Genomic DNA, 13,503 nt, shown 5'->3' on the forward strand with positions numbered 1-13,503 from the left:
AAAAATACAAGAAGAAAAATGTAAAGAAAACACAAGAACCAAAAACAAGAACAGAAGAAATAGCGAAAGCAGAGCGGGACTTTAACCCGCTCTGATACCATATTGGAATATGGTCTCCATGACCCACACTATGCAGCACAATGATCTTCCTTGTTGCTTAATCGTGTGTGACAGATGACACATGTATTGAATTATGATTGTGCGGTGGACGCATTAGATTATGCGGTGGAAAAGAGAAAAGGGGTAAAGGATAAGATGGAAGAAAAATTGTATTATATTCATATGTATAATGAGAAAGGAACACAAGGTATATATAGGCTCTGTTAAAATAGAAAAACAGAGTAACAGAATCTCACAAAACTCAATAATAAACTCCCGCATCAAATATTCGGCTGCCTCAGATCTGCACCACTGTGATTTCAACCAAACCTCATGGCTTCTACTCAAGATAGTACCAAAACCAATTAATTTTGGCACCTACACAAGCCTTTTTTCACGCTTTCCACAACCCTTAGCCCTCTTGACCATTCTTGCATTGCCAGTGACCCCGTCACCACCTCAAATCTAGCACACCTTTGACTCACTTAAGCTCTCTAAAATTGCATTAGCTTTCCCTGCATAATTCAAAACTCCACCCCATTCTAAAAGCTACAACCATGCTTCCAAAAAAATAATCCTTCTGAATGCTACCCCATACCAACAGCTCCTGCAGCACCCACCTTCCACCTCCAAAGTTGCATGACTTTTAAAACTAAATGCTCCATCTACAACCATGTTTGCAAAAAAAAAAAAAAACTGAATTGTGATGCAAGGTCATTGCATAAATGTGTTTACAGCCCCAAGAAAAAATCCTTGCAACCAAATCCAGTAGCATATCTTCTAGGCATGCATTCTTCTTGATCGTGTACCACCTTAGCCTTATCCAATTGAATCAAAACCAATCCAAGTACATTCCAAAGATTGCAAGTTGTTAGCAGATTCATATTCTTCATTTAAGAACATGCGATAGACACGAGCATAAAACTGAGTTTATTGTTCATATCCATCCCTCCATCGCTTCCTACTTGTTTTCCCATCACTACACCCTTTGAGAAGCTTCTCAACCGAAGAAATTCGTGGCAGCGGTGAGTGAGAAGGGCGGCGCAAAGTCAGTGGTTGTGGGTGAGGAGACGCGGTTGTGGGTGAGGGGAATAGTGAGAGGGAAAGTGCAGTAGTGGTGAGTGAGTGAAAATAGAAAATCAGAGTGAAATGTGAGTGAGGGAAGCTAGGGTGCAGGAATTTGACACTAACATATAAGGACGGTTCCAAGGAGAATCGTCTTTGTAAACACACACGCCATACATATAAAGACGGTTCTAAAGAGAACCGTCGTGATAAATGCCGAAAATTTGAAAAAAATAACGAAACTGCCCCCGCCTTGCTTATGACAATTGTTCTTTACGAACCATATTTATAAGGAGTCATCAATTACATATTTTGTACTAGTGATTATATCTTGATAGTTGTTATATTTATTTGGTTTGACTTAAACTTAATTACTATATATTTTTGTATTTTTTGCATATTGAAGGTAATGAAGAAAATTGTGAAGAATAATGAACTTATTGATGTGTAGTAAAGAAACAATAAATTATGTTTTTTTAACTAATTTTATCATTATCCTTCAAGATAAATTTTTTGATTATGTAGTTTGAACATATCCATTGAAACATGTGAGAATTCTTGTTAGGCTACTACTATACATAGCCCTTGTATTGTTATTGTGTTAGATTTTCTCTCTCCTTAAGGATCTTTGTGTGTTGTTGTGTGCTTGATGGTGCATTATCTGCAGCCCACTATTTCCATGGACCAATTTCTCACTAAATCATCCTTTACTTCATATTACTATCTTCACTATTTATAGTTTCTACACAAATTATGGATTCAATTATATTTATTTTGGTCTATATATGTTGTATAAAGTGATATTCTCACTTGGAGATATGTGGCCTTAGTTATGTAATGCTGTGGTTTAAAGACACATAAATAACAATACTTATTCTTTCCATCTTGAACTTTTGTATGAGTAATTCTTGTAAAGTTAAAAAAAAATTATTGCAAATTTGGTCAATACTTTGAGCAACGCTTTTAAAATTGTGGTTGTTATCAGTACTTTAGGCAATGATTTAAAATTATCGTCTTTATAAAAATTGTTGCCTATTACAAATGACCACACTTACCTAGACCACGACTAACAAAGCGTTGCCTAAACTTTAGGCCACGATTTTATGTTGTTGCCTAAAGTAATATTTGTTGTAGTGTTTTGTTTGTAATATAAATATCTTAATTAAGTTGGTAATTGATATTGAATTGTTGTGCAATAAACAAACAAGAGGGTATGAGTGTGACTATTATGTAATGCAATGGATGATATCCATTGTATGAGCCGGTTCTGAAAGAGGTTGGGACTAGGTAAATGTTTAACTAATTATTTATATCACAAACTATGTCTACTTTATCATCTAATATTAACTTATTTTGTGTTGTAGTATTTTATGGATAGTCAACCACTCAATTCCAAATCACTTGATTATGTAAGGATAACTTGGACGACATACTATATCAACTTTTACAACACTATAGGATAAATGACATTAGATTTATTTTATTTTTTTTCTTTTTCAATTTCATTTGTTGTTTTATTTATTCTTCTTATGTTTCTTAATATTAGTTTTAGTTAATATGCTTTTAGTTTTAGAAAATTTTGACATTACATTAATTTACAATTTGATTTGATGTATTACTTATTGTTTTGTATGTTTTATACGTTTTTGTACTTTATTGTTCAGTTTGGTTGAGATTTACTCTATACAGGTTAATAAAGAAGGTAAAATTTAACAAACCAAGTGACCTAAAAGGAATCACAACATAAACGATGATTCAAACCAACACCGTCTTCTATGTCTCATATAAATAATAGTTAAAGTCACAAACATCGTTTGTGTACTAATAGACAATGATTTTAACCCTAATTGTCATATATCTTTCTGAATTTTTTTTTGACTAATTCACAATTAAAATGAGAGTTTGAACGAAAATTTCATCTATATTTTTTGGATACAAACGACGACATCTATTATGAATCGTCCTTTATATACAAAAAAAAATATAAATAACAGTTAAAATTGTTGTGTATAATTATTATTTTTTAATGACAATTTGATAGACAACAATTAGTAGCCGTGGTAAGTCTTTTAAAACTATCTAAATCTCCATACTAGATATTCTTCGATTCAATAAATCAACCCTCCTAATTAAAAAGGAATGGAGAAAAGAGGATAATATGATGTAATAAAAAGGGAAAATAATATAGAAAGAAGAGTTTTCTATGCATGCAAAACACTTTTCTACATTTTGGTTCACGCATGCATGTACACTAGTCTATCATGAGAGTTTTGCATAAGTTTGGTTGCATTGTAAACCTTCATAATTTGATTATGTGTATTTGGAGTTTAGATAGATGCCAAATAAATCTCAATTATTGACTTCCATAGCAGACCAAATGAACAGTACAGGTAGAGCTCAAATTGCACACGATTCAACATTGTTATGGTAAAGAATCAAAGACAAACAAAATAAGTGTCTTATATATGTGCCTAGAAACCTCCCCTAGATGTGCTTGTGAAAAATAGAGAAAAGAACAAGGAGAGATGCCACAATTAAAGTACATCTCCCAAGGGCTTCACATTGGCTTCATGTGGTTGATAATAAACCTAAGGTTTTAGGGTACATGGTTTGAAAATGATGTTATTATTGTATTTATTATTGTATCTAGGGTTGTCAAAATATAAATTCAACTACTATATAAATCTGATAACTGCATATAAAAGCGGTTGAATCACTATTTTATTTAATTCCTTTCAATTTAAATTATTTTATTTTTAAATATTTGTTTCAATCAAGAATTCGAAATTTATTAAATTTTAATTTCCTTATGCAGATAAAATCTTTAAGTGGTCACTCAAATTATTTTAACATTGAAAACCTATAATAATTCAAAACAATCCGTTCTCGATGTTATTTTTTAGATAGAGTCCATCAAGATTTTTGACTTGATATTGAAAACAACTTTTCTTGAATGATATAATAAGTTAAGACTATTTTGGATAATATCAGTTACAATTATTTTGACTCATGACTTAATGTTATTTTTTCAACATTGTTATTGAGGTTATTTTTAATTAACTTTTCGATCAATACTGGCTAACAAAATTTCTCAAAGATTATCAAATCTTTTCGAGTCGATGTTAATAAAAATTTGATCAACTTTTAACAAAAAAAAAGAGTTAAAAAATAGTATTTAACTTTATTAAAGTGAAACAAACACTAACTCTTAATTTTAAAATTTAAATATATTTTATAGTTACAGTAGATTAGGTCGACAAAAACTTTACATGAGCTAAAAAATAACAACTTCTACTTGTCTCTCTTAACAATTTTGAAAACTTAAATATAGTGATATTAATATCACTATATTAATTTAGAAATTTTAAAAATTTAATTATATTTTGTCATTACTAAAAAATCATTAAATAAAAATTAATTTTAAAAAAAATTAATTATTATATTAACAAAATTAAATACTAATTTATAAACTAAAAAAATTATTGATATTTAAATTAGTTTTTATTATTGATAAATTATTTTTAAATTGGTATTTAGTTAGCCATTAAGTTTTTATCCATCAATTATTTAAATTTTAAAGTTGGTAACTAAAATTTTGTTAACTAATTATATATCAATTTAAAATTATTTATTATTTTTAAAATTAATTTTTGTAGTGTAGTTAAAGTCCTAAATTTAAAATATAAAATATTTTATTGTCTATGTGTACTAGGATGAAAATAGTTTCCTACTTCATTTTCAAAATTCCGGTATTAAACTCTTAATCTTGTTCATTACTTTAGGATCAAAGTAGTTTGCTACTTATTTTTTGAAGTTCATCTTTTAAAACTCTTAATATTTTTCTCTCTTTCAAGTTCTTTTATGCAGAAGAAGTCTTATTCATTTCCCACATTATCTGTGTCGGAGGTCACTGGAGTAGAAGCCATAGTTTATGATTACAATAAAGCTATAACATAATCTGCTAAAACTTTTTCTGTCTGATCACATCACATCCAAGTTATTGCATTTTCTGCTTCAAACACCTTAAAAAAGATCAGCAGCTGCACTTCCAACACCTTCAAGTTCATACAATCATATCATGGCAAATTCAATAGTTTTCTTCCCATCATGAGCCTTGCTGAAGAAATACTTGAAATAGTCGGAGTATAAAATCTGTTTATATTTCGGTTTGTCACCATTTTCCAGCACTTCTGACAAAGGACCAATAACAGCATCAGGTGCTGGGCTGACAAATATTGGAATGGAGATTCTGGTCCTCCTTTTATTTGCAACCACTCTATGCTCTATGCTTTTGTATCTTTCATTGCTCATTATCTGTAGCACATCCCCAATATTGATTACCAATGCTCCTTCAACAGGAGGAACATAGATCCAACTGTCTCCTCCATCACTGCCTCTAACATAGAGCCCTCCAATATCATCTTGTAGAAGAACAGTAATTAATGATATATCAGAATGAGGGGCTACCCCTGATACAACTTCAGGCTCAGGGCAAGCTGGGTAGTAATTGAAACCCAATGTCATTGCACCCATTAAAGTGTCTTCTCCTGCTTTATCTAACTCCCTCACATTCACTTTCTTAAGAAGCACCTTTAGCAATTTTCTAACTAAAACTTCACAATACTTCATATATTCCACTGCTTGATCCCTGCATGAAAGGCAGCAGTAAAGGGACCACATATTTATGACAAAAAAACAAACACTTGTATCATAATAAAGGAGCAACAATTCAAATTGCACATGATTTCTCTTCTCTCTTGTGCTCATCAACACGTAGTTCATGATGGATTTATATTATGTGAGACACAATACTTCCAACTAACTAAACCATGTACTTAAGCATACCAATTTTATCCCACAACCTACAATCACACAATAGCTTTGAGACTACCTTTCATGATTCAAGAAGAACTCAATTTTCTTTTATAACACATTCCTTTCTCTTGTCTACAACATTGCATAAAATAAAATTAAAAGTCAATTTTTCTTGTCATCCTGTATTCCTAGAAATAACATTTCATTCCAATATGTGAATTAAAATTAAATGTTATAAAGCTTACGATTACAGAAACTATAGTCTTTTCCTTCTAGATGATGCTAGTTACATGAGTTATGAAATCTCCACATTGCATCTAACAGACCATAGAATTTATAAAATCAAGAGATGCGCTAAGCAAATAATTAACAAACCAAAAGACAAGGATTTTTAGTAACGTACTCATTAACAAATTATTTATTAATGTTTTGAAAACTGTAAAACCACAACTGAGTTCATAAAAGATCAATACTTTTTTGTAAACTTCAATCGATGATACAGAATGTGTTTCATAGTGTTTTGGTGGCATTTCTCAACCAACTCACAGTTGTTAAGAACTATCACTTACTTGCATATAGCAGGCCAATGAGCATGAATTTTTTCCTCTGAGGCATACACAAGTTGCAGATAATCTTTCCACTCCAAGACCAACTCAGCATGGGGGCAGAAACTAGTGGCCAATCTGACAACTTCGGGGGGTGAGTTCTCTTTGATGCTCTTCTTTTCCTGAGCTGGCAACTCAAAGAATCTGTGCACAGAAGCCTTGAGATCATCAATAACCTTAAAGGGTATCCCATGGTTGATAATTTGGAAGAAGCCCCACTCGACTGCAGCATCAAAAATGGAATTTTGGACATGTGGGTCTTCCTAGTTGGTGAAATCAATGATGGGAATTGATTCCCGAGGGACAATTTTGGTGTGATCTAATCTAGCTTGGAGAGGCTGAATGTATTGGGGAGGAACAGTTGGGAGGTTGAGATCAGCAAGACCCTTTACTCCATTGGCTTGGTTCACCAAGAAATGAATGAGATTGGAGGGAGTGGAAGACATGGGAAAGTTGACTATAGGAAGAGATAATGGTTGACAAGAAGACTTGAGAGTAAGAAGAAGCCTTTATTGATCATGTCCATTTTATTCATCATATCCCAAGTACACAGTTTCCTCTGTAATCGTGCATGCATGTTAAAAAATAATTAATTATTATATTAATTAATTTAGATATTATTTTATAAATTAAAAATTATTGATGTTTAAATAGTTTATATTAATAATAAAAATTTATAATATAATTAAATATAATATTTGTAATAATTAGTAATTAAAAAATATTTGTTTATTTAGAGATTACTTTTTATTTTTTTTTCTAGATGTAGTTAGAAATATTTTTTTAGTTACTTTTAATCTACTTTAAAGGCTATGTTTTTTTGTTTCTAATTATTATATTATTAGACACTTAAATTTTTAGTCATTGTTATTTAGATTTAGATACTTATTTTTTAAGTAACTTACTGTAGTGGTCGGTACTGGTCGGTACCGGACGATCCGGGACTGACCGATCAAGGTGAGCACAATAAATAATCATTGTTACTAATAGTTACCATTAGCACTAAATAATTAATGATTGTCATTAGTAGTCATGAAGTGTCATTAATAAGAATAATTGGCATTGAATGAATCAAGGAGAATGTCCCCAATGGTAATAATAAGAGAGAGGAATGACACTCGTATAAAGGGGGGCTAGACAAAAGAGGAAGGTACGTTTTCATATCCCAATATAGCACACTTGAAACGAAACATTGACTTGAGCGTCGAAGTGCAATCGCAGGTACCCCCAGCCGACCGAGCGTTAACATTAAAAGAAGGAGATTGAAGGAAGGTTACCGACACATAGCCACTCACCAACAAGTATAAGTACTGTCTGGGCCCCTCACTAACCTCACAGGTACATTTGCCGCCCACCATGGGGCTGCGCATTTCGGTGATTTCCTTACACTTCTCTAGATTGACTTTTATACCTCGATGCGTGAGGATAAAGCCCAAAAACTTCCGTCCTTCTACTCCAAAAGCACATTTATCGGGATTGACACGTATTTGATAGCGGCGTAGTGCTTGAAATACTTCCTGCAAATTCTGAATGTGTTGCTCGAACGAGTCAGACATGACGATGATGTCGTCCACTTAGACTTTGACACTTCTTTTGATCATGCCGTAGAAAACGTTATCCATCAGCCGTTGGTAGGTAGCTTCGACATTTTTGAGGCCGAAGGGCATGACTATGTAATAAAAGTTGTCTGAGTCAGTCTTGAAATTTGTCTTTTCCTTGTCGCTCGGATGCATCTGGATTTAATTGTATCCTGAATAGGCATATAGAAAGCTTAAGATATTATAGCTAACGACCCCATCAACTAGTCAGTAAGGGGTATGAGTCTTTGGGGCACGCTTTGTTGAGATTGGTGTAGTCTATTCATATTCACCACTTACCATTGGATTTTTGGACCATTACGACGTTGGCTAGCCACGTTGTATAGTGAACTTTTCGGATGAAAGTTGCTTTCAATAACTTTTCGGCCTCTTCCCGGACGATCTGGCGCCTTTCTTCCCCAGTTATCGTTTTTTCTAACACCTTAGGATAGATAAATCATTAGAATGACATACTTTTTCATATATTAGCAAAATTTTTGTAGAATGTTATAATTTGTTGTATGTATTTTTCATATTTAAATTATGATTTTAAATGTTTTGATTTTCTGGAATTGAATATTTTATGAAGGTTTGAGGTTTATTAAAACAATTTTTTTTTAAAAAAAAAACCTACATATAACGACGGTTCCACGTGGAACGGTCTTTAAAAGAGCCATACATACAACGACGGTTCCCATGGGAACTGTCTTTAAAAGACTTTTAAATTTTTTTAAAAAAGTAAGTTAGTACCCACTTAAAGTCGATTAACACAACCGTCGTTATAACACTTGTTTATAAAAACGGTTATTGAACCATCATTAAAATCATCACTTTATAATGACGCCCGCAATAACGACGGTTTCAGAACCATTTTTATATGCTTTTTTTAATCGTTGTTAATTTACCTTTTTGTACTAGTGTACAATATAGGAAGGATAATTTGTTAATGCACAACCTTGATATTAGGCACATAAGAAAACTTTTTTGATAATGTCTTCAACAGTTTAATGGACGTTAAGAACAAAATGAAGGATTATTAAAAGGCGAGAATGAATGTTGCTGAATTGTGTGTCCTTGGAGACCTGGAGTTGGTTCAATTACTAAATGGAAAGGTAGCAAAGCCAAATGCCAACTACACATTCTCAATGAAAGATGCTAGGCCAATGGTTATGTATCTAACATTGCAAGGTGTGCAAACGAAGACAAGGGAAGTATGCATGGCATGAAAAGTCATGTCTGTCACGTTTTCATGGAGTGTTTACTCCCAATATGTTTTCGGTCATTACTAGAATTTTTATGGAGTGTCCTTGCTAACTTAAGTCGATTCTTTAAAGACTTATGTTCTAATACATTGAGGATGAATGATTAATTCACATTTTTACTATATACTAAATATTTTAGTTATTTATATTTAGTTATTCACATTGTTTGTATTTTTTTTACAGGGTTTTACAGATCACATCACTGCTATTTCTACTTCATGGGATGCGTTTTATATTTTCATTTGCACTCTTTTTATGTAATTGTATTATCGAACATTTAAAATTTTAGTACTTTTAATTAATTTTTAAAGTAGAATTTTATTTTAAGGTTTATTTTAATTCTAAATTCTATGTTACGTATTAATATTCAGTTTGAATGATTTGGATGGATGAAATTATCTAATTGACTTTGTTTAACTATTTGGATGATTTTACTATTGTGAATGTGGTGTGAATGATGGGGATTTATTATTTTGAATTGTTATTCTGTAGCTGTTACAGGCAAAAATGGTCAGAACAAAAAACAAAATGTTTCTTTTTAAACCATTAAAGCGTCGGCAAAGCCCACGCAAACAATTTTTAATTTTTTTCTCACTATAATTTATGCGTCGGTCAAGCCCATGCACGTTTTTTTAAATTTTTTTTCATAAGTTATGTGTCAGCTGGGCTGACGCAAAAATTGATGTCAAATTTTTTTATCTTCTTTGTCGGCCAAACTAAAGCATATGCGTTTTTTATACATTTGCGTTGATTTGGCCCACGCATAAGTCGACGATATTACGTTGCTTTTACGTCGGCCTAGTCGACGACATTTGCGTCCCTTTTTGGTCAACTTGGCCCACGAATATGCGTCACTCGTGCTAGCCGATGAAAATATAACTTCCCTTCTACGACTTTTTCGTCTGATGGTTGGCCGACGCAAATCCGACGTTTATTCCTTGGTTTGGTTCATTCTGTCCATTTTTGGCCAACAAAATATATTGTTTTTCTTGTATTGTTTAGGAAACATTCTTAATAATTTGTATTAGAATAGTCAATATGAATGATTTTTATATGTGCATTAATGTCAATCATGATGGAATGTTATATGTTTTTATTGATTGAAAATACAATTGAGTGGGAAGGATGAACCCAAATCTTAATTTTCCAAATTGACTCACCCAAATCATTTACTTTGATTTTATTTAATTTCTTAGAAATTCATGATACAAACAACCTTTCAAACAAACTTTTATATATTGTCTTATATTTAGTGAATATTATACTTAAGATTTTAGAATTGTTCCTTGTGAGTTCGATATTTGTCCTTAGGGACAATTTATTACTTTTAACTCGATGCACTTGCCATAAAATTGTCATCACACTCTAACCTATGACTAATATGTTCACAAACAACACAAGTTGGAAACCATACCGTTGAGATTTATTCACTATTAGATTGTATTATTCTTACAGTTATAGAGCATAAGAAAGAAATTTAAGCAAGTGTTGTTGAAGAATTCAAATGTGAGAAACAATTTGTTGTGCATGAGTCTGAATAATAATTAAAGAATCCAAAGCATAAGATCCATTCCCCTACTCCTTTCGGTTATTCGGAACCACCGCACTGCAGTTCCTCTGATCAAAAATAGATAGGTGAGGGAACCCTGAGACAGCCAAGAAATTGTGATCCCCAACATAGATTTGGATTCCTATCATAATAGAAAATCTCCACCAAATAACATATATACCTTGCGCAACATTAAGTCATACATTTTTGGGTCCTTAACGAACATAGATAGACATTGTTAGAATGTATGGCTTTAAATGAGAGGGGGGGGGGTGTGAATTGTTTAAAGAGGTTTTCAAAAACTTTTTAAGCTAGAATGAAATTCTTTGCAAGAAACCAGATTAGAAATTCAGTTAGCCAAGAACACAACACAATTCAACATAGCACCAGAAAAACAATCGGTTATTTCGAAGAAACAATCGGTTGTTTATACAGTTAAAAAATCACAACAACTGAAATTAAAGAGTTTAAGGAAGAGAGAGATGCACAAACAGTTTATACTGGTTCACTCTTAAACCAAGAGCTACATCCAGTTTCCCAGAAACCACTGGGGAATCCACTAAGTAATCAAAACCAGATTACATACACACACCTCCAAAGAAGTGACCTTGATCCCCTCAAGAAACACACTTCCTTTGGCTTAGCACACACACCAAAAATGTTGATCTTGACAACCTCAAGAGCACACAACCCTTCTTGGCTTTACAACACCAAAATGTACAAACTATTCAGAACGAATTACACTTGTTACAGAATGAACTGAAATCAATACAGATGTAATCCTATTCCACTCTCTTGATAAACCAAAGCTCAAAGGTGAAAACTCAAATATTTGAAAAGAAATCTGTGCAAAACTCAAATTTGTTTTTCTATCTTCTTGTTTGTTATAAAACTTAAACAAACTATTTATAGCATTCAAAGAATGGTCAAAGCATTTAAAGCAGGAGCGTATTCAGTTATAAAATCATTTAAAGCTCACTTAACTAACAAAACAGTTTCTGTTAGGATTTTCAAACAAACAATCGATTGAAAGTGCGAATCAATTGGTTGTTTTGGTTTGACAACAAGTCAACCAACCAAAACATTTTTCAACCTTTTCAAAAACACCTAAGTGTAAAACAATCGGTTGTTTTGACAAAACAACAGGTTGTTTTTCACTTAGTTTGAAAAGCACTTTAAACTTAAAAGATTTGAAAACACTTAAGCTTTAGATTCAACAAAGAGTGGATTACAAAGATAAACAACCCAGATCCTACTCTAAAACATAGCAGCAACTTCAGCCTTCCATCAAACGGTAGTATTTGGATTCTTCAAAGCTTTTGATCACACTAGATTCACCAATCTCCCCCTATTTGATGAAGACAAATCCCTGGTTTCTTGTGTTGGACTTGTTTGAATCTGAAGCAGTTCCTGCAAAACAAAGTTTAAGCAATATACAACATCTACGGCAGCAGGTTAGAATAACACATATAGCTTGTGTTTTGTTTAACCAAAACAGCAGGAAAACCAGCACACCATAAAGCATCAGCAGCAGCAAACAACAGAAACATTAATCACATAAACAGATAGAGTTTGCAGAATTAAAGACAACACAGCATAAAATCTCCCCCTATTTGTCTTCACAAATAGACTATAAGAAGAGATAAAACAGAAATTGTTCCAGATAAAAGAAAATTTAAAAGAAATAGCACTTAAACTGGTACAGAGCAAAAACAATCGGTTGTTTCGAGCATTCAACCAGTTGTTTTTATTCAGTCATCCTTGGCATATTGCAGCTCAAATATCTGGTTCTGAACAACTTCAATCTGTTTATCCAGGGTCAGAAAGCGAGTGTCCATGCTCGGGAATCTGTTGTCAATGCTTTGGAAATTGGTCACACAAAGATCATGGAGATTTCTTTGATTTTCAGCAAAGCCATTAAGCCTATCCACCATGTATCTTTCAAAAGAAGATATAGAAGGAATCTCATTCGCTTGATGTCCTGCACTTGTTCCAGCATCAAAGTTAGTTGCAGGTTGTTCTTCATTGTGGATATCCATTTCAACAGCTTGATCTTCTTCATTAAAATCAACAACTGCAGCACTTGATGAACCACCATGATCACCATCTTTGCTCACCCATCTTCCATTTATCTTGGTGAATCCCATCTTGCTTAGTGAACCATTGTTCATTTCTTGTGTTGATTTAACCAACTCAGAGGTCTCATCTTCAAGATTCACTTCAAAATAGAGCAAGAATTTAGAGATTAAAACAACATAGGGATAGTGGTAGTCACTTAACCTCATGGATTTTTGCATATGTTCTTTGATGATATGGATCCAATTTATCTTGATCTTCTTCATGATGCAGTAGATATAAACAAGATCTTCTTCTGTTAAAACAGAATGGTTGCTCCCCCTTAGAGTTAGGATCCAAGTGACAATGAGAGCTAACACCCTTTCATCTAACTTTAACCCTCCAACAGAACAAGTTCTCACTTGTGCTTGTTGATTCTTCAAGCAACTTTTGTAGTATTGGACTTTGTTGAAATC

General features: G+C 32.7%; 1 pseudogene; it reads right to left on the reverse strand.

The window, feature by feature from the left end:
• Nucleotides 1-5,018: 5,018 nt before the first annotated feature.
• On the reverse strand, nucleotides 5,019-7,085 carry LOC137831075 (feruloyl CoA ortho-hydroxylase F6H1-3-like; annotated as a pseudogene).
• Between the last annotated feature and the right edge of the window lie 6,418 nt (nucleotides 7,086-13,503).

This window comes from Phaseolus vulgaris, chromosome 6, assembly GCF_000499845.2.
Source record: "Phaseolus vulgaris cultivar G19833 chromosome 6, P. vulgaris v2.0, whole genome shotgun sequence".
Lineage (NCBI taxonomy): Eukaryota > Viridiplantae > Streptophyta > Magnoliopsida > Fabales > Fabaceae > Phaseolus > Phaseolus vulgaris.